This window comes from Schistocerca piceifrons, chromosome 10 (genome assembly GCF_021461385.2).
Source record: "Schistocerca piceifrons isolate TAMUIC-IGC-003096 chromosome 10, iqSchPice1.1, whole genome shotgun sequence".
Classification (NCBI taxonomy): domain Eukaryota; kingdom Metazoa; phylum Arthropoda; class Insecta; order Orthoptera; family Acrididae; genus Schistocerca; species Schistocerca piceifrons.
In genome coordinates, this window is record NC_060147.1 from 49,499,533 (window position 1) to 49,522,713 (window position 23,181).

General features: G+C 40.0%; 1 protein-coding gene across 4 annotated transcripts in view; it reads left to right on the forward strand.

The window, feature by feature from the left end:
• The first annotated feature begins 4,375 nt into the window (after positions 1 to 4,375).
• Positions 4,376 to 23,181, forward strand: part of LOC124719021 — a 104,133-nt gene continuing 85,327 nt past the window's right edge. Inside the window, exons 1-2 of one of the 4 annotated variants that reach the window (XR_007005971.1) lie at positions 4,390 to 4,461; positions 21,225 to 21,372. The gene's annotated coding sequence lies outside the window, so the exon portion shown is untranslated. Of the gene's footprint in view, positions 4,462 to 21,224; positions 21,373 to 23,181 lie in introns of all 4 variants that reach the window. The other 3 variants (XM_047244690.1, XM_047244692.1, XM_047244691.1) reach the window with 3 other exon arrangements.

A 23,181-nucleotide genomic window follows, 5' to 3' on the forward strand; every position in this document is an offset into this window, starting at 1 on the left:
CAAACTCCTCTTCCTCCACACCCTCCGTCAGCACCGCGTGGATGCCTTCGTCTGAAATGAAACCTTCCTTCAACCTCGTATCTCCGCCTCCACGGCTCCTTACACCCTCCACCGCACCGATAACCCGTACCCTATGGTGCGTGGCGGAGTTGCTATAGGCCACCTCAAGCACCTCCCTGTCTGGCCCCAACCTCTCCTTAACAATCCTGCTGAGCATCTCACCCTCAGCCTCTTCTTCCCCACCCTTACCATCACCTGTGCCACCATTTATGTCCGCCCTCGCACCCCTATCCCGTGCAATTTCCTGGCCCACATTGACCGCACCTTCTCCACCTACGCGATTGCCGCCGACCTCAATATCCACAGACGTGATCGTGCCGACCTCCAGCGGTGGTATCAGTTTCTCACCACTCTCCAGGGAGACCTGGTTCCCCTGCCTCAGCACACCCGACCCGAATCCAACACCACTCCTGATGTGGGGCTTGCCTCTCCCAACCTCCATGGGCGCATGACCGCAGAAGTCCTTGAACTCATTGGCAGTGACCATGCTCCTGTTCTCCTCACTATCTCTAATGGTCGCCATCCCCGCAACGCCCCTCGCCCTGACGTCCCTCCTAAACTTGTCCATGATTACTCCCATGCCAAATGGGATGCCTACCGGGACTCCATTCACATCCGGGTTGACGGCCACACCCTTACCCTCCAATCTCCTGATGACATCTCTCGCACTGCTGCCTTCCTGCATCAGACCTTGTCTGACGCTGTCGCCACCCATATCCCCACCAAAGCCAACCACCCTCACCGCCCCGCCCTGCCTCCACAGGCCGTCCTTCTCCTTCGAGAGTCCCGCCGCCTCTACCGCTCTTTTCTTCGCACTCGTGACCGGGATACACTTACCCGCCACCGGCAATTACAATGACACATCCGCAACCTGCTTACTGCGAAGAAACGCTGTGCCTGGCGCCAGACATGTACACAACTCAATACCACACTCCCCATAAACTCTTCCATGCATCGGTCTGCTTTCCACCGCCTTACTGGGAACCGCCCCACCCCCCAGTGCCCTATCGTCCTTAATGACCGTCCCTTTCCTGACAACCTCAGCAAGGCCACCCACTTTGCCTCTCACCTCTCCGATGTTTTTTCCATCCCAGATGATCCCCACTTTGATTATTCCCTCTTCCCTGATGTCATGGACCGTACAAATACCTCTGTTCCTCCCCTTGCTCCTAGCTTCCAGTACTTGGGCCACACACCACCATCTGAACTTAACACTCCCATCACTACAAAGGACATCAGCCTCACACTCAGCACTAAACGCAACACTGCTCCCGGCCACGACTGCGTTACCTACCACCACCTCAAACACTGCCCTCCCTCCTTCCTTTCAATCCTTGCCACCCTCTACAATGTCATCCTTGCCACTGGCTTCTATCCTGACCTGTGGAAAACCTCCCATATCCTGATGTTCTCCAAACCCAACAAGCCTCCATCTGATGCCTCTTCCTACCGTCCTATCTGTCTCACATCGGTGTTCAGCAAGCTCTTGGAATCCATCCTTTCCTGGCGCATCCATCACCACCTCCGCCAAAACCACCTCCTCCCAAACACCCAATGTGGCTTTCGACCTTCCTTCTCTGCTGATGACCAACTCCTCTGCCTCACTCATCTCCTCTCCCTCCAGCTTAACTCCTGTCGCTCCGCCATTTTTGTCTCCCTTGACCTTGAAAAGGCCTACGACTGTGTCTGGCATCTCGGTCCCCTGTTTAAACTCCAAACCTACGCCCTTCCTATCAACTACATCCGTCTGGTGGCCTCCTTCCTCTCCCACCGCCCCTCCTATGTTACCATCCATAATGCCAATTCCCACACCTTCTACCCCTCTGCAGGTGTGCCCCAGGGCTCTGTCCTCTCCCCTCCCCTCTACCTCCTGTACACGGCAGATATGCCCCAACCCCCCCCCCCCCTCCAGTACACCTCTTGCAATATGCTGACGACACCACATTCCTCACCCTCACTCCTACGCTCCAACGGTCCCAATGCCTTCTCCAGAATCACCTTGACCTTTTTGCTGCATGGTGTAACCAGTGACTCCTGAAACTCAACCCTTCCAAGACCCAGGCAATCATCGTCGGTCGTACCACTCACTCCTTCCGGCTCCTGGATTTCTCCCTTACTGTCTGCGCCCGTCCTGTCCGCCTCACCCCCACCCTCACCTACCTTGGCCTCACCATTGACCGTCACCTCACCTGGATCCCTCATCTCCGCTCCATCCAATCCAAAGCCCACAACCGCCTCCGACTCCTCAAACTCCTCTCTGGCTGGACATGGGTGTTGCACCCCTCTACCATCCTCCACAACTACAAATCCTTAATCTGTCCCATCCTCTGTTATGCCAGTCCTGCCTGGATATCTGCCCCCCCCCCCCAAATTCTATAAGTCCCTCCAGATCCTTGAGCGTCATGCACTCCGCCTCACCTTCCGTATACGCCTCCCATCCCCCACGCGGATCCTCTATGATCTCATTCCTTTCCCCCATCTGCTCCTATTCCTTGAACATATCCGCATCCTCTATACCTCCTGCCAACTTGAACCCCCCCAGCCCCTGGTTGCTCCTCTCCTCTCCCATCCCCTGCCACGTCTTCACCGTTGTGTCCCCCCTACCCTCCATCACTACACCCTACATCTCCTGTCCCAAGGTGGCTTCCATCAATTCCCCCTCCCGGATAATGCCCTCTCTCTCTCCATTTATCCCTCCTATCAACTCTGATCCTCACTCCCCCTCCTTTCCTCTGTCCTTTCCCTGGGCTCCCTCTTCCCCCCCTTCCGTCCTGTTTTCTCCCCACCAAACCTCTCCCTACCACCCTTCTCCCCCCCCCCCCCCGAGTCCTTTTGTATTCCCCTCCTCTGCCTACCCCACTCCCTGTCGCGCCTGCCCAGCGCCCCTCACCCCTCTTATGGGTCCTCATCCTCCATCAGCTCCTTTCCTGGCTACCCCCCCCCCCTTTTTTATTTTCCCATCATCTGCCCAGTTTCCCCCCCCCCCCCTCCCCCCACCTGCTCTCGGCTGTGGTGTGTCACATTTGCCAACTTTTTAGTGCAGTGTTCCAGTGACTGTTCAGTGTTGTACGTTTTTCTCATATTGCGAACAGAAACCATGCTGTCGCTGGGTGTAAATTTTATGTCTTTTGCGAACAGAAACCAGACTGTCGCCATGTTTTTTTTTTTTTTTAATTGTCTATCTATTGTTTTACCTGTCTGCTTTGTATGTATTTTCTTAGCGTCATCATCCCTCTGTTCTTTCTTTTAAGTTCCATGATTTCTTTTCGCCATGTTACTCTTTAAGTCTCCGATTTTATCGCCTGTTTTTATTATTTATTCTCTTCATCTTTCTAACAAAGTCTGTAGGCTGAAAAGCGGCATACTAAGCTGCTGCCAGCCCGCCCCCTTCGGGGGGAATTGAAATTCAATAAAGGAAAAAAAAAAAAAATACCGCCGCAGAGGAAGCTGGCTTCGACTTGCGCAAACCAAAGCGCCGGGTGTGTGCGGCAAGAACGGGGGTGAGCGCACTGCGACGAATTATTTCTTCTGACGATCTGTAATGTCGAATCGAGTGTAGTTGGTCTGCAGCTCGTGATCTCGCGGTAGCGTTCTTGCTTTTCGAGAACGGGGTCCCGGGTTCGATTCCCGGCGGAGCAGGGATTTTCACCTGCCTCGAGATGACTGGGTGTTGAAGGCAATGGCAAACAACCTCCACTAGACTTTGCCTAGTACGGTGGTGCGGTTCTCCTTCCGCTACGCTCTGTCAAGGAGTATGGGACTCCATCATCATCAAGTAGTTGCACCTCTCAGCGTTTTTCACGTTTTAGTCACGTAGGGGCCGCACCTTTGCCTTTACTGACTTATCGGTGTCGATCGGTATGTTAATAGCTAGGGAGCGCAAGAAATTGTCACTTCGGGCTTCCAGAACAAAACTTTATTTGCGTCCGCCGGAGGAATGAGGCGGCGCAGAGGAATTAGCGTATACAGATCGGATAAATACACACGTAGATGAAGGAACCTCCGAGATGTTACTTTTACTAGGTGAAACTAACAGAGAATAATAACTGACACCAAATAACAACAATCAAAACAATATGTACGCTTCGTGACGATTGCGAAATATTCACTGTCGATTGCAGCGCCCCGCCGGAAGCCAACTGACAGTCTCGACGTAAACAAAACAATGCTCGCTCGCAATACACGCAACACTGACGCAAAGTGAACGTTGTCGCTACATATGCATTGTTGAAGGATATCGATGTTTTTGGACTTTTGCTGTTGATGCACCGACCTTCGAAACATCGATGGTAAACTCTACGTTTACGGACGAAATCTCGATTTTTCGGAACATCGATATATCGCTTGCTTCCCTGTGAAATGTCAATACTTGGACGCGCCCATCGAGCGACAGGGTAACAGGTAGGCATACGTTGTTAGTGTATTAAAATACGCGCACGAAATGCATTCACTTTGTCCACCAGGTAACCTTTTTAGTTCAATATTGCTTACTGTATAAATTTCTAGCACATCAACTATGTCAAGATAATGTCCTTAGTGGATTATGTGCAAATTTTTTTTACGACGTTTCTCGTTGTTAGTAATGCTATAATTTCCAATTTGCATGTGAAAACAAAACGATTCCTTGTTACTTACGTATGTATGCTCATTAATGTGTCAGAAACTTTATTCCTGCTTGGCCTGTTTAATGCTTTCCACGGCTATCTCGCGTAATTATGTACACACCGGCAGTGGTAAATTTATTATTTATAGTTCATATGTCGTGGCAGAGCGGAAACCATGAATTTTCTGCTGTTATAAACGCAATTTTTAACACATTTTTCGAAATATTTGCTCAGTTTTTTCGTATGTAGTTCAATTAGATTTCATGCGAGGATATTTAACGCTGTCTTTTCTTTTATACTTGTTTGTTGTGTATAAGTCCTACCATGTTCGGGTGAAAACCATTCACGTTGTCGTTCATTAGTGCGAGAGACTCGTTCCAACATTTGAACTGTTGGAAGTTGGCTGGCCGGTGTGGCCGAGCGGTTCTAGGCGCTTCAGTCTGGAACCGCGCGACTGCTAAGGTCGCAGGTTCGAATCCCGCCTCGGGCATGGATGTGTGTGATGTTCTTAGGTTAGTTAGGTTTAAGTAGTTTGAAGTTCTAGGGGACTGATGACCTCAAATGTTAAGTCCCATACTGCTCAGAGCCATTTGAACCATTTTGTTGAAAGCTGTAAAGTAATTACATATAGTACAAGGATATAACATATTTGTCTTGCCTGTGCCTTGTCAGTATCTGCATACAAGAATGTCACATGCAAGACAGTAGAATAGTCATTTACTGTAACTATTACCATAAGAATATATAGGGATTATATGTGAGAAGACAGATGGGAAGTTTAATTTTAATACAAAGTGGCCTCTGTATAGTAATTCCTATAGTCGGTGGGTGACGAAAGTGCACTTACGGTGTTCGCGACTTTTGTGTTGCCTGTTGCTGTTAGTAACAGTTCGGACGATGAATTGTGGGTAGTAACACAAAAAACCATGGATCATTTGTAGGTAGACAGTGACATTCAAGTTAGTAATATCTTACAGTTCATTGGTAAAGTTACGTGGTATTTTGTTCTGGGATGTCATTTTTCCTTTGAATATCCATTGGCTTCACAGACTTGCTGGCAGGATTATTACATTCCATCTTAACCTATCCTAAGGCCATGCTACAGGCCAGTATGTTAGCAAATCTAGCTTCCTTCCATTCACAATCATTGGTTTCGTCAAATGGCAATCAGTATGGAGAACAAATATAATCAATCTCTATCTTTTGCCAAAAGAAATCTTTACTCCACCCTGTTTCTTGGCTACCACATGCTATCACCTGATCAGTTGTGACCAATGTGACGGAGTTGCTAATATCAGCATAAGAGCTGCTGATATGCTAAGTGCACTTTGGCCAAGGATTCTGCATTCCTTCCAACTGAACAATGGTATTCATTGCCATCAAACTCAAATAACATAATCTACTTAACAAACCATTAGCTCAGCAAAGTTCACAATAGTTAGAGCTATAAACGGAACTTGCTTTGTAATAAATTGCCAATGTGTACAAAAAAGTCGCCTTTAGGAACAGTGCCAAAAGAAATATTTAAGTTAGAAGTGGAATTACAGCAAATACAACTACGCTACCTTGTTAACACAATCTGAAGCTATTCCTGCTTCTTGAAAAATATTTCAGCTTCCTCTTTTACACCAAATACCTGCTGGATATCCTCCATCAGCAGCCCAATACTCATTTGTCCACAATAGCTTTCTCAGAGAAGACTGCTAACCTAATCTACAACAACAATGTTCTGTCTCCAATAAAACATCAGTTATGTAGCCTTACCGTGAATACTGATAGCTACTTACTGTGAAACCGATGGAACTTTCAATACCTACTCAAAATAATAGAACAGTTTGTAGAAGGAATAGCCTATACGGTATGTTTTTAATTAACTTGGGAGTTGGTAGTTATTCACAACTTTCCACTTAGCATTTTAGGAAATCTAATTAATTAACCCAACATTAAAGCACATATCTTCACTTCAAGCCCAGGCAGGGATGCAAAGTCTACACAAAAATATTATATTAAATATAACAGTTAAACTGTGAATGAGTTCTGTCATTAGCAGCGGAAAATATTAAGGTCTTTACAGGTTCAAACAGACTTTTCTGACGTCTGGAACCTCCCAACCACTATGGTCGCAGGTTCGAATCCTGCCTCGGGCATGGATGTGTGTGATGTCATGAGATTAGTTAGGTTTAAGTAGTTCTAGGTTCTAGGGGACTGATGACCTCAGAAGTTAAGTCCCATAGTGCTCAGAGCTATTTGAACCAGACTTTTCTGGAAAATACGGAATCCTCAGGGAAATTGAATGTACAGGAAAAGTCAGAAAATTTTCAAGGAATCCTGAAAGCCTCATGGAATTCAGACACATTCGTGATGGAGTTGAACTGTTAGTTGATGGAAAGGAATGTTACATATCACTCCTGAGATTCTGCTTTGGAAGCAACTGGTCATGATTTCAAGTAATAAAAGTAAATATAGTGTGAAGGACATTTGGTTTGAAACATGTTGTTGCTATTCTGCGGACACTATATCCTGGCAGTTTTAGATGGGAGTGTTGCGAATTAAGGTTGTTTAAGATCGGGTCTGAACTACCGCTGCTGGCTGCAGTGTAAAATTGTGCAGTAGCCTCTACCATGTGCTTTGTGTTATGGATTTTATTTTTTATAGTGAAGAGACTAATCCCATTGCATAAAGGGATCCAAGTGCAACTGTGACCACAACAAAAGGAATCACAATCCCTATGACCGTTACGTCAGTTCTACTTTTGTGGAAGCTCAGAACACTGACATAGGATGGCAGCCTTTCAAGAGGGAGACGGGGTTTACAAAATATAGCTTAACTGGGAATAATCGCTAATAAGTGAGGTAATAAATCAAAGCACTTCCAACTGCAGTTGCATAAACTAGTAAAGGAAAACTCACTCTCGCCTGCAGCAAATATAACTTAATGGAAACCTTGTAATTTCAACTTCGATGAGCCAAAGTCATCACCCTGTTAAGAAATCGGAAACCTTCAAAAAGGCATCTGAAAGACACGTGGCTTTCCTCTGCACACCACACACTAGTAACTCACATCTCCTGAATAAATATTTAAGAAATGTAAATGCTCCTGCTTTCAGTGAAGACAAATATTTACTTGTACATAGCAATCTTCCCAATAAATAAGAGATTTTAATGCAAATAGTAAAAGTTTGAGGAGGAAACTTCAAAGAATCAAGTGTAAAGATGATGGCTGATTGTAGTCGTACATCGTTCTTGTTTACTGGAGAAGAAATGTGTGAAATCTTATGGGACTTAACTGCTAAGGTCATCAGTCCCTACACATTACGTAACCTGAATTACCCTAAGGACAAACACACACACCCATGCCCGAGGGATGACTCGAACCTCCGCCGGGACCAGCCGCACAGTCCATGACTGCAGAGCCTTAGACTGCTTACTGGAGAAATCTGTCTCACTTTTTTATATTTTTACGTCAATATGGATTTATTTTTCTCAAATATTTTTTATAGCCAAGTTTCAATTTTTTTTTTTTTTTTTTTTCTTTCCATTTACAAACAATTTTCACTAGCAACACCTCACAGCATCTTTTTAACTCATAGCAACTGGGTCATTCTACGTCATAGGGACCGATATTAAGAAGTGTCCCCACTTGACCCTCACCAAATCTAATAAAATTTGGTATGAAGGATGGGACCTGGATAAACTGATTAAACCAGAGGTTGTACAGAGTTTCAGGGAGAGCATTGGGGAACAATTGACAAGAATGGGGGAAAGAAATACAGTAGAAGAAGAATGGGTAGCTTTGAGGGATGAAGTAGTGAAGGCAGCATAGGATCAAGTAGGTAAAAAGAAGAGGGCTAGTAGAAATACTTGGGTGACAGAAGGAATATTGAATTTAATTGGTGAAAGGAGAAAATATAAAAATGCGGTAAATGAAGCAGGCGAAAAGGAATACGAATGTCTCAAAAATGAGATCGACAGGAAGTGCAAAATGACTAAACAGGCATGCAGGGAAGCAGTGGTTGGGAAGAGAGACAGGGTTGTAGCCTCTCCCCCGATGTTATTCAATCTGTATATTGAGCATGTAATAAAGGAAACAAAAGAAAAATTCAGAGTAGGTATTAAAATCTATGGAAAAGAAATAAAAACTTTGAAGTTCGCCGATGACATTGCAATTCTGTCAGAGACAGAAAAGGACTTGGAAGTGCAGTTGAACGGAATGGATAGTGTGTTGAAAGGAGGGTATAAGATGAACATCAACAAGAGCAAAACGAGGATAATGGAATGTAGTCGAATTAAGTCGGGTGATGCTGAGGGAGTTAGATTGGGAAATGAAACACTTAAAGTAGTAAAGGAGTTTTGCTATTTGGGGAGCAAAATAACTGATGATGGTCGAAGTAGAGAGGATATAAAATGTAGACTGGCAATTGGAAAGAAAGCGTTTCTGAAGAAGAGAAATTTGTTAACATCGAGTATAGATTTAAGTGCCAGGAAGTAGTTTCTGAAAGTATTTGTATGGAGTGTAGCCATGTATGGAAGTGAAACTTGGACGATAAATAGCTTAGACAAGAAGAGAATAGAAGCTTTCGAAATGTGGTGCTGAAGGTTAGATAGGTAGATCATATAACTAATGAGGAGGTATTGAATAGAATTGGGGAGAAGAGGAGCTTGTGGCACAACTTGACTAGAAGAAGGGATCGGTTGGTAGGACATGTTCTGAGGCATCAAGGGATCACCAATTTAGTATTGGATGGCAGCGTGGAAGGTAAAAATTGTAGATGGAGACCAAGAGATGAATACACTAAGCACATTCAGAAGGATGTAGGTTGCAGTAGGCACTGGGAGATGAAGAAGCTTGCACAGGATAGAGTAGCATGGAGAGCTGCATCAAACCAGTCTCAGGACTGAAGACTGCAACAACAACAATCTGCAGTGGCTGAATTTGTAGGGGCTTTTAAAGAGAGGCTACTCATCTATGCATCACATATGAAGGTGCAAATGTGCCAAGTTTGCTAGGCTTTTTTTAAAAGTTCTAGCAGACATTTGGTCATTTGCTTTAATGTACATAGACAACTTTTTATACTGAATCACACAATGGCAAAAGTTAGGGATCTAGCCACACCTAAATATAGATACAAGCCTCTAAAGTGGCTAAAAAAATTCATTGCGCTGTTCTGAGAGACAAGGTTTGACTGACCACTGCTACTTTTTATATGAACCGATCACACCAGAACTTCAGAGGGTTATTCATACCTATGATGTCTATATGTGGATCAAATTTAATTAACATTGGATGCCTAGATGAAAAGATGTGCATTTGCAAAGTTGGCCAAAAATTTCTACATTCAAATTTTAGGGTATTGGAGGGGGGGAGGGGCGGCAATATCTCAATTGTTTCTGGATCTTGCATATTGGTGAGTAAGAATACCGTCAAAAGTAGAGAAAAGGATTATTGATAAAGACAAAAAATCAATACAATTTGAATTAATATATCAGAAAAATGTGTAATTGCAGTATTTTTTAATAGTAAGATTTGCCTGTGGTTTAGGTAATGTGACCATGCTAATAAGTGTTTTTACATTATTTTCCAGTATAGAATATAAATATACTAAAACCTCAGAAAATGGTCTTCAGAGTATAAAATCCAGAAGATCATAATGGAATGCCATCTTGCTATAGAACATTTTAACCTTACAATGCATGGTGGTGCATATATGCACCATCAGTCAGTTTCAATCATCATTATAAAGAAGCAATGGTCTTTTTAAGGCTCTATTCGTGCAGTATTGATACATTGCTGAATCACCACTTTCAATTGTTGCCTTTGTTATTGGCAATTTTCACAGTCTCAGTCTTCTGTGCAGTGTAATCTTCGATGTTGACGTGGTACAATCTTAGTGCTGAGTACTGAGTGTTTGGATAATAAATAATCATTGTTGTAGCTGAAGGTATGCACCGAAACAATATACTTTGATATGCTAATTTGTATATTTTATATATAAATAAGTCTGAATCTGCTATGCTTCAAACCAGGATATCCATGAGCTTTCAAAATTGCTTGTTATAGGTTAATAAACTATTGTATAAAATGAATGAAGAGATGCTTGCACCTTGCTACTTTGGTGGATCAGATGGAGCTGATTGTCATGGGTCATTATCATTCTATCAGGGAAGTCAACTAAGATCAGTTAAGGAAGTTTCACCAGTGGACTATGAGCTTGTACAATGTAGGTTTGGGCTTGATTTGACTGAAGATGCCCAAATTCGCCCATACCATAATGCCTGTTGATGACAAGATTTCTGTTCCTGTAGAAGACTTGCTGCAACCTGTCTAGTAAAGAAAAACATGTAATAAAGAAGGCTTTAACACCAATAACCATTGCAGTGTCTGATAGATTGAAGTTACCAACAGATGAAGTTTTTAAACTTGGTCAGAAAATTTGTACCAAATGTAGACATGAAGTGGCCCAGAAAGAATCTTCCCACCAGGTTAAGCAAGAGTCACCATTTGCTGAAGACATGATTGTTGTTGATGCTTGCTTTACTGCTAACACTTCATCACCACCACTTGGAGAGTCACCATTTAAGCTTCAACGGATCAGCAAAAGGGATTCAGTGGGGTACATAAAGTGCAAAGTTCTGAAAGCCCCAGGCAGCATTACTAAGGTAATTGCCGCAGCTGCTGGTGTGAGCTAAGTAGATATTGTGCACATACAAACAGGAGAGTGCCAAAAATGTGAAGATATGGACATCTTAATTGAAGAACTTAAATTTAATTAAGTTTCAGATTTCAAGCAAATGCAGTAAAGTCCAAATTTTGACCCTAGCCCAAAAAAGCTGGACTATTGAAAAAAGATCGAAAGAATTTGCTGTTTCAACTAAACTGGTGAAGAAGGCGAGAAAACTAAAGATGAAAGATGGGAGTTTGGTAACACCTGCAATCAGAAAAAGAGAAAAAGCTCAGTGTTGAAGTAAAACAAAATGTCCTCACTTTTTTCTCGTTTACGTCCTGACAAAAAGGATTGTCTTGCAGTCAGAATAAATGGGGAAAAGATTCACAAGCAGAAATGCCTGCTCCTTTGTAACCTGAAAGAAATGTTCATTGCTTATTGTAAACAATATGGAAATCAAATAAGCTTCTCAAAATTTTGTGAACTCAGGCCGAAATGGCGTACTACAGTTGGTGCTTCTGCATCACTTTCCATATGTGCATGTGCAATTCATTAAAATGCCAAATTAATGTTGGCTTGAACAACATCCATCCAAGTTGACTACAAGGGTTTGATGAAAAAACTGTATGCAGTGTGGAATCAAAAGATTGTATGCAGCATTGTTAGGAATGTCCAAGAAAAAGGCAACTAGAAGCTTTTCTTGAAGATGCTTTTAAAGACTATGAGCCTGAAGAAACAATATAGTACAAGCATGGGGTCCATACTGACAGAGCTACATTAGAAACATGTCAGAGAACTGTTGAAGATTTCATGGAGGCACTAATTTTGAAATTACTGGGTTAAGAAGCCATCACTTTGTGTCAAAACACCAAAGTGTATACCTTGTTGTTGTTGTTGTTGTTGTTGTTGTTGTTGTTGTCTTCAGTCCTGAGACTGGTTTGATGCAGCTCTCCATGCTACTCTATGCTGTGCAAGCTTCTTCATCTCCCTGTACCTACTGCAGCCTACGTCCTTCTGAATCTGCTCAGTGTATTCATCTCTTTGTCTCCCTCTACGATTTTTACCCTCCACTCTGCCCTCCAATACCAAATTGGTGATCCCTTGATGCCTCAGAACATGTCCTACCAACCGATCCCTTCTTCTAGTCAAGTTGTGCCACAAACTCCTCTTCTCCCCAATTCTATTCAATACCTCCTCATTAGTTATGTGATCTACCCATCCAATCTTCAGCATTCTTCTGTAGCACCACATTTCGAAAGCTGCTTATTCTCGAGTCTTATAACTGCCATCTGGTTTCTGTACAAATTGTAAATAGCCTTTCGCTCCCTGTATTTTACACCTGCCACCTTCAGAATTTGAGAGTATTCCAGTCAACATTGTGAAAAGCTTTCTCTAAGTCTACAAATGCTAGAAACGTAGGTTTGCCTTTTCTTAATCTAGCTTCTAAAATAAGTCGTAGGGTCAGTATTTCCTCCAAACTGATCTTCCCCGAGGTTGGCTTCTACCAGTTTTTCCATTCGTCTGTAAAGAATTTGCATTAGTATTTTGGAGCCGTGACTTATTAAACTGATAGTTCGGTAATTTTCACATCTGTCAACACCTGCTGTCTTTGGGATTGGGTGTATACCTTAAGCAGCTAAAATGAAATCTTGCAGAAAATGAATTAATTATATTGATGGATTTTGCTGAGAATTATTCATGTGTTGTTCAAGATGCTGTGCAAGGATTTCATTGGGAGGATAGCCAGGCCACATTACATCCATTTATTGCCTGTTTTGGTGGCAAAGAATGCATTTGTATGATCAGCAACTGTCTCCGTCATGATACCACTGCTGTTCATGCCTTTCATATAAAGTTAATAGCACATTTAAAGACAAAGATTGCAAACATTAAGAACATTTATTACTTTAGTGATGGTTCAGCTGCTCAGTTTAAGAATTTCAAAAATTTCATCAGTTTATGTCTGCATGAAAAGGATTTTGGCATCACTGCTGAATGGAATTTTTTTGGAACAAGCCACGGTAAATCACCTTGTGATGCCTCACCATCATCATCAGGAAGACAGAACAGTTATCCACAATCTACCTTTGACAAAATTGTAAAACTGTTTAACCAAAAATGGAACTGAACCTTAGTATTTTTGTTTTAAATTTACTGTGTTGGGTATTATATTGTTTTATGGCATGTATTAAATTAAAGTTTGTAACTGATTTATATACTGGAATAAAAAAAAATTAATTTTGGGACTTAATCAGCAAATTTCACTTTCCAATCTCCTCAGAGTGCTAAAATAAGTTTTGAAACATATTCTTACTTGTCAGAATGCAAGATCCAGAAATTAAACAATATGGCTTGGAAAGCTTAAAGCATGTTCATCCAGCTGTTTCAAGAAAAAAGGAATTGAACAAGACACAGTTGAGATATTGCTCCCCCCCCCCACCCCCTAAAATTTGCATGTAGAATATGTCGGCCAGCTTTGAAAAAGCTTACCTTTTTGTCTAGGCATTCAATGTTAATTAAATTTGATCAATATATAGAAATCTCAGCTAGGAATAATCCTCTGAAATTTTGGTGTGATTGGTTCTTATGAAAAGTAGCAGTGGTCGGTCAAACCTTGGCTCTCAGAATGGCACGACAAATTTTTTAGCCACTTAAGAGGCTTGTATCTATGTTTGGGTGTGGCTGAATCCCTAATTTTTGCTATGGTGTGATTCAGCATAAAAAGTTGTCTATATATATTAAAGAAAATGACAAATGCTTTCTAGAACTTTTAAAAAAGCCTAGCAAACTTGGCACATCTGAACCTCTGTATGTGATGCAAAGATGAGTAGCCTCTCTTTAAAAGCCCCTAACAGTTCAACCGTTGAAGATACTGGGCTGAAATTTGGTGTACAACAACCCAAGACCACATAGAACCTTCACACCAAATTTCATTAGATGTGCAGGTGGTTGATTAGGGACACCTGGTCCCCTTGACGTGGAATGACCCAGCTACTGCCACTACTAACTTGGCAACTAACTGCATTGATCTAAGTCTGCTCCTTATGTAGACAAATTCCCTGCAGTAGTAGTGACTGTAATGCCCGAGTTTTATCATTTCACGAAGAAAATGCCATTTCAACTTCTACTGAAGAATAGCATTGTGGTAACTGTTCACATATTGAACACTGTATTACATTAATTTTTAAGACTTCATTGTAAATTCTCTTAAATTATTTTCTACATTAGGTTATATATAGCTTCAAATTTTGTTAAACAAAGATTAGTGTGGTGTCACCGCCAGACACCACACTTGCTAGGTGGTAGCCTTTAAATCGGCCACGGTCTGTTAGTATACATCGGACCCACGTGTCGCCACTATCAGTGATTGCAGACCAAGCGCCGCCACATGGCAGGTCTAGAGAGACTTCCTAGCACTCGCCCCAGTTGTACAGCTGACTTTGCTAGTGATGGTTCACTGACAAAATACGCTCTCATTTGCCGAGACAATAGTTAGCATAGCCTTCAGCTACGTCATTTGCTACGACCTAGCAAGGCGCCATTACCAGTTACTATTGATGCTGTAAAACATGTACTGTCAAGAGCGATGTTCACCATTTATGGATTAAAGTTAAGTATTCCACAGCTACGTCCTTTTTTGCTAGTCTCGTTTCCTAGACCTGTTCCAGACCTCACGCCAGCCTGCGTGAGCTAAAACGCGTGCCTTTCGGCTTCCTCTCATAGTGGGTTGGCTGTCTTACCAATCCACAACAATTAGTATAATATAGAAACTAACACACAATAATAAATATCTACAACACAGTGCAGTAGCATGTGGAGTAGCTATGGCTCAAATTTAAAAGCATAGTTGAGCACGTGCTGGATGATAGATATGTGCCCAGTGGAACAGTTTATAATGCAAAGAACCCTAAGTGGTATGCAGTCACTGAAAAAGAAAGTTCTAAAGAGACAGAGGCTATTGTTTAACAGGTGTAAAATGAAGCATAGAACTGTAGATAGAGGTGAGCTGTATGAAATGCAACTGGCTGTCAAGTCAGCAATGGACAAAGCCTTCAGTGACTACTGTAGCAGAATATTGTCAGATGATCTTTCACGAAACGTGAAGAAATTCTGGTCGTATGCAAAGGCTGTTAGTGGTACCAAAGTAAGAGTCCAGTCACTTGCGAATGAGACAGGAGCTTAAATTAAGGGCAGCAAAGCAAAAAAATTAAATTCTTAACACTGTTTTCAAATGTTCTTTACAAAGAAAAACCCAAGGGAAATGCCCCATTTAATCCCCTTGCCAATGAAAAAATGAATGAAATCAATATTAGTGTCATTGTTGTTGGGAAACAGCTGAAATCACTAAAACCGAACACATATCCAGGGTCCGATGGAATCCCCATCAGATTCTGTACTGAATTCTTGCCTCAGTTAACCTCTCTTCTAACTATAATCTATCGTAGAGCCCTCAAGCAAAAAACTGTGCACAGTAGTTGGAAGAAAGCAGAGGTCACACCCGGCTTCGAAAAGGGTAGTAGAAATGATCCACAAAACAAAACCATCCATTATCTTTGACATTGTTTTTTGGTGTACAATCATAGAAGATACTCTAAAATCAAACAAAAGGGTCAATCCATCCATATGAAGTGGTCCAGTGATGGTTGCTTGACCATTTTTAAATATTTTAATTTTTTTATGTGATTGCCCTATATTTGAGATGTTCAAAACAGTTTTTTTTTTTTAAATAATTTATCTTGCACCTTTACTGGATGGCAGCCATTTTTATTTGTAGGTGCGCAACGATTGTTCAGTCTGGAGACATTAGCGAAAATTTGAATATCTCTGCACTGGATTAAGTTTCAACATTGAAATTGACATGATTGTTTTTAGAAAAGTGTCCTCTACAACATTGTCTATTATACAAAACACCCTAAATTCAAAAATAACTAGTAAAAATTACCTCCAAAGTTTGGTATAAAAATTTTCAAAAATCCACTTTTTAGGCCCAAAAATAACGAACAAGGAGTGATTCGTGAGTGTCTATTTTTTTTTCCTATAGTTAGATATCGTAAACTACTAGCCTCATGTAGAGCAAGAACACTTATAAATGTTTCCTTAATTTTTTATGAATTTTTTAAATTTGAAAATTTTAATTTTTTGTAAAGTTTTGGGTTAGTTATCTCAGGTGGGACGGAATATAAAAATATGATTTTTGCGCAGTTTGTACACCTATATGATAGCAACATACTGTAAAAATTTCAACATTAATATCTATTGATATTGTTCACAAAGATATGAATTTTTGAAAATGAGGAAATAATTCACATTACTCTACAACCAATCTTATGGCTGTTGCCTATTTAAATGGTTTATTGTTTCATTGTAATAAAATTTGTGACACATTTAGTTAACACTATCACCCAATATTCATTTAGTTTATTTATTTTTAATAATGCGATATTAAACAATAGGAGCTTTCACTTTTGTTCTATGGTAATAAAAATGTCCATTTACGTAGTTTTATTGTCAATAAAGAAGTACATTATTGCTGGGCGTGGCATTGTTGTAGTCAGTCTGTTCTGAAACCTCTGTTAGAGTGGATGTACATACTTCGAGATTGTAGATCGTATTGTGTGCTTTGTTCTGTGTGCAATTTGTAATTAATTTTGAGAGATTAATTGGAATGCAATAACATGGATGAACAGTGCTCTGTTGAACAGAGTGCTAGTGAATTGTGTCACAAAACAGTTTACAGTTCAGTTTCAAGAAACTTGAAAAATGTCAATGACTTTGATGAAGTTAGACAAACTTTGTTTAAATTTTGAGTAAGTTCTTCTGTAACATCAGTATGTGAGTATCATGAGAAGAAATATATTCTGAAGTGCTGTGATCCACTTAAAGTTCATAAAACGCCTATTAGTAAAGGTGTGAGGGAAATAAAACTAGAACATTTGTCCTTGTTATGTGAGAGTGAAACAGCTTCCCAAGTGAAACGTAATGTGATTCCTGGAAATTCCTTGTGCCCAAATTGTTACTCAAAAATATTTGTTGTGAATCCAGAACCAGAATCATGAGACCATGTTAATGACATTTATATTCCTAATGAGGAAGCTGTTAGCATATTGGTTTTGTTTGTTCTAAGTTAGACATATCTCCTGCTTCGAAAATAATAAAATTAAGTAGCAGAAAAAGAAAAGCAGCTATTGAAAATTAAGTACAACAAATTTCACACAAAATTAGAAGAGACTTCGAATCATGCTTTAATAATACAGATACCAACATTATTTCTAAAGAAGAAGAAAACCTACCACCAGCATCATCTGACACTGGATGTTTGAGCTTAATAGAGAAATTAAAAATTAAATGTTCAGTGACATCTAAAGAGGAAAAAGTTATAATGTTAAGTTTGCTCCCTGACTCATGGTCAAGAGAAAAAATGGTTTATGAATTCAGCGTTTCTCATCGTTTGGTTAAGCTAACCCAAAAATTAGTGAAAGAACAAGGCATTCTTACAGTTTTAGGAAAGAAGAAAGGAGTAGGTATAAGTGAAGAAACAATTAAAAAGATCCAGCAGTTTTTTGAAGATGATGAAAACAGTAGAATGAGCTCAGGTTGCAAAGATAACAAAAGAGTTGTAATAAATGGAGTTAAAGTAACAAAACAGAAATAACTAGTGGTGTCAAATTTAAATGAACTTTATGTAGCTTTCAAAAATTCTCATCCTGAAAGCAAAATTGGAAGATCAAAATTTTGTGACATCTGCCCTAAGTGGTGGATTTTGGTTGGATGTCAAACTGATGTTTGCGGGTGCAAAATTCAGTGATCTTAATTACAAAGAGTTACTAGATTTAATGGTCTGTCATACTAACAGTTATGACTGCATGAGTTTGTGTAATAAATGCCCTGGTAAGGAAACCATTATTAAATTGTTTCACGAATGTAATGAGGAAATGCCAGACAGTATTACCTTCAAACAGTGGGTCACAAGTGACAGGGCAGAAATGATAACAGTGGTTAAATCTCAGGAAGAGTACTTGGAATCTTTAATTGATAACTTACAAAAACTCTGTCACCACTATGTTTCTAAAACCCAAAGTAAGTTTTTGAAGGACAAAAAAGCACAACTTTGTGAAACTGAATGCATAGTGTTAGCTGATTTAGCTGAAAATTTTACATTTGTGATTCAGGATGCAATACAAGGGTACAACTGGGCCAATGACCAGGCAACAGTGCATCCATTTATTCTCTACTTAAAAAATGAGAAAGATGAAGTTTGCAGTCCTCCGATTTGCATTCTAAGCGACTACTTGGAGCACCACACTTTGGTTGTACACATGTTTCAAAAGTATGTAATGAATTACATAAAAGAAAATTTTCCCAAGGTTGAGAAGTGGTAGTCAGTATAAGAACAAAAATAATTTTTCAAATCTGTGCAACCATAAAGTAGACTTTGGGTTGGAGGCAGAATGGCACTTTTTTGCATATTGCCATGGTAAAAATGCATGTGATGGAGTAGGAGGTAAAACAAAATGCGAAGTTAGTAAAGCCAGCCTAAAAGACCAACCACAGACCAAATTCTCACAGTAAAGGACATGTATGTCTTTTGCAAGGATAATATTAAAGGCATTACCTATTTTCTGATCAAGAAAGAAGTAGTGGTTCTGCATATGAAAACAGCACTTCAAACCAGATTTGAAAACTGTATAACAATAAAAGGAACAAGGCATTTCCACAAATTCCTTGGCATTGCAGAAAAATTAGTTCAACGCTGTGTAACGTCAGAAACTGAAATTCATGAGGATAATTGTGTCAGTAAAATTACACCTCTGTCTTTAACGTTGAATGACATAGTGGCATGTTTGTATGATTGACAGTAGTGGCTTGCAGAGGTTGAAAGAATAAGTTTGGAAAACAGCGATGTTTTTGTGCATTTTTACCACCCCGCTGACCCAGGAACATCATTCAAGAAAGCTATTAGTGACAAAGTCTGGATACCAATGAAAAATGTTTTAAGGAAACTTTTAGTGCTTGAACTTACCACAGCAACTGGGAGGTCTTATTCTATATCACAGAAGCTGTCTGAAGAAATAAGTGTCTTTAAGGATGTTAATTGAAAATATTTAAGTATGTCAAAATAATATAAATGTTAGTTTCAGTGATGTTTCCACTTTAAGTATATAATTCGGTACCTTACTTCAATAATAATTGATTACATCCCATCAATATCACACATGAATAGGCAACAGCCATAAGATCAGTTGTAGAGTAATGTGAATTATCTCCTCATTTTCAAAAATTCATATCTTTGTTCACAGTCAGATATCAATGTTGAAATTTTTAAATTATGTTGCTATCATATAGATGTACAAACTGTGCAAAAATCATATTTTTATGTTCAGTCCCACCTGAAGTAGCTAACCCAAAACTTTACAAAAAATGAAAATTTTCAAATTTCAAAAATTCTTCCTGTTATGAGGCTAGTAGTGTATGATATCTAACTATAGGAAAAAATACTCTCATAAATCACTCCTTGTTTGCTATTTTGGGGCCTAAAAAGTGGATTTTTGAAAATTTGAATACCAAACTTTGGAGGTCATTTTGACTGGTTATTTTTGAATTTAGTGTGTTTAGTGTAATAGACAATGTTGTAGAGAACACTTTTCTAAAAACAATCATGTCAGTTGCAGTGTTGTAACTTCACCCACTGCAGAGATATTCATATTTTTGCTAATGTCTCTAAACTGAAACATCGTTGCACACTTATGAATGAAAATGGACGCCATTCAGTAAAGGTGAAAGGTAAATTTTTTTTAAAAACATTTTAAACTTCTCAATTATAGGGTAAACACATATAAAAAATTGAAGTATTTAAAATGGTCAAGCAACCACTTCATTTGGATTGACTCATAATGAGATATCTTGAACAGAATGATCTCCTCCATCCCAACCAGCAGGGATTCTGAAAATATCAATCATATGAAACCTAACCTCACTTTTCTCACATGGCATACTGAAAGCATTGGATCGAGGCAGTGTTTCTCGATTTCTGAAAAGCATTTGGCTCAGTACCACACCTACATTTATTGTGAAAAGTACGATCATATGGGGTATCCTGTGAAATTTGTGACTGGATTGAGGGCTTTTTGGCAGGGAGGATGCAGCCTGTGATGTTGGATGGAGAGTGATTGTCAGACATAGAACTAGCTCCTGGTGTGCCCCAGGGAAGTGTGTTGGAACCCTTGCTCCTCATGTTGTATATTAATGACTTTGCAGACAACATTGCAGATTATGCAATTATCTATGATGATGTACTGTCTGACTAAAGCTGCATAAATATTCAGTCAGATCGTGCTAAGGTTTCAATGTGGTGCAAAGATTGGCAGCTTGCTTTAAATGTTCAGAAATGTAAAACTGTGCACTTCACAAAATGAAAAAAAGAAACCTTTTTATTACAATATCAATGAGTCACAGTTGGAATTGGCCAGCTCTCAAAAAAACCTGGGTGTAACACTTTGTAGGGATATGAGATGGACTGATCACATAGGTTCATGTATGGATAAAGCAGGTGGTCTACATTGGTTTATCGGTAGAATGTTGGGGAAGTGCAATCAGTGTACAAAGAAGGGTGCGTACTAATAACTCATATGACCCATTCTAGAATATTGTTCGTGTGTGTGGGACTCATACCAAATTGGACTAACATGGGATATTGAACATATACAGAGAAAGGTGGCACGAATGATCAAAGGTTTGTTTGATCCTTGGGAGAGTGTCACAGAGATGAATAAATGGAACTGGCAGCCTGTTGTAGGCACATGTAAGCAATCCTGAGAAAGTCTACTAACACAGTTTCAAGCACTGGCTTTAAATTATGACTCTAGGATTTTACAACAACACCCTATCTATTGGTCACACAGGGATCCAGAGGACAAGACTACAATAATTACAGCATGGACAGAGGCATTCAGTCAGTCATTCTTCTTGTGCTCCATATGTGGGTGGAACAGGAAGAAATTCGAATAACTGGTACAATGGGATGCCTCCTCTGCCGTGCAGCTCACCATGGTTTGTAGAGTATAGATGTAAATGTAGATAACTAAAATCATAATGTATTGAGTTGTTAGGTAAATAAGTGTATCGTATACTTCTGTAGAGCACTGTAGTCTATTACATTACAGTAGGCATTGTCTGCATGGACACGGTGACAGTTGGGGTTTACTGTGCAGGTGAACAGCCACAGGTTGTGGGATCTGTCCTGTCACTAAATGTAGCTTCGAGACTAGTTGTGCGAGTAGCCAGTGATGCTGGCAGCTAGATCACAGATGCTTCCAGGTGGTGGTCAATCGCTTTGGTGAATGTTCGAATGATAACTTCATTTGTACTCTTGACTTGAAGAACAACATAATACTTCCAGTTTCGTAGAATCGAGATAAATATAGGCCAGCATATGCTAAAAAATTGATGGTAACTTAAAAGACAACCGTGTAAGTAGTCAACATGTAGAATATGTGTTACATTTTTAAAGTAATTGACATGATCCTGGGGCATTCCATGGTGACTCACGTTACATTTTGAAATCAATATTTTATTTTGTTGACTTCTTATCACTCTGTAAACCCATATTTTCTTTTGTAAATCATCATCATAAATTGTGTTATTCAGACAAAGATTTTGAAGTGTTATTTAAGTAGGGAAGAGCATTAAAATTAAAGAACAAGAATGTAATTTATGTTGTGACTTATGTTACAAATTTGGGAAATCCTACTCCTAATGTGCATTTTAGGTCAAAATTGTCCTCAAACTATTAGGAGTATGGATCTGGTTTTTATTACAGAAAATGCATATTAGGTTGGCATTCAAATGGCAGAGGTACAGATTTTTAAAAATATTTGTACCATGTGAAATATTGTAATATATTGAAAAAGGCGCATGACTGAATGTTATGTGACTCGTGCTACTTGATACTTTTTGTTGGAAAAACTGTTTTCCTGCAAGTGGAGAAATGAAAATATGACCTTATGTGCCAAGTAAGGTAAACTTCACATTAACATTTCACTTTGCAAACACTATGAAAAATTATAAGAGCATCACATCTGGGAAAATGAACTGTAAATGCAGTTAAGTCAGAGAACTGAAAATATCCTCTTGCATTGACATCAAGTGGATTAATTTTCTTAGTTATTTCATCTTATTTTACAAGCCATTTCCAATAGTGACCAGCACGCTCCATTGCATTGATTAGGTAAGAATTTCTAAAAACTGCACGTACTTCTCCAGCATTGAATTTACTGTCATATCCTACTTTGTACCTGTCTCAAATATTCACACTTTATATAGTTTCTTCAGTATGATGATCTGCAGCAGCGAAATTCTTTGGAGACAGCTGATATGTTTGTAGTTCTCCTTTCTTGCGGTGAAAGCAGTGAATGCTTTTTGTGTTTGGTACTGATGGTGCTGAAGAAAATATTTGAGCCAGATTAAGTTTCACATTGATTCCCTGAATTTCATCAATAGACACATGAAAAACCTGCATAGTTGAGGTACTTGCAGCTACCAGAGTGAAAGTTGATGCATCACCTACTATGAATGGTTTGCTTTTTTACTGCATTCCCCACTAGCTGTTCTGCAACTGCACCAATTCCATTTACAGCTTTTTTACCATGGGATATAGCAAATAAGTTCCAATAGATTTCCACATTATGAAATGTTTGAATTTGAGGTACAGCAGCAGTAATATATTTGGTTTTTAAATTGTGAGGCAGGTCCATCTGACCAGATTGAAGCTACCGTCACATTTTCAGGTATAGTTGACAGTACCTTGCTAATGTAAGCAATTGCCACACTCGAGCCATGGCTTTATCCAGAATACTAAGT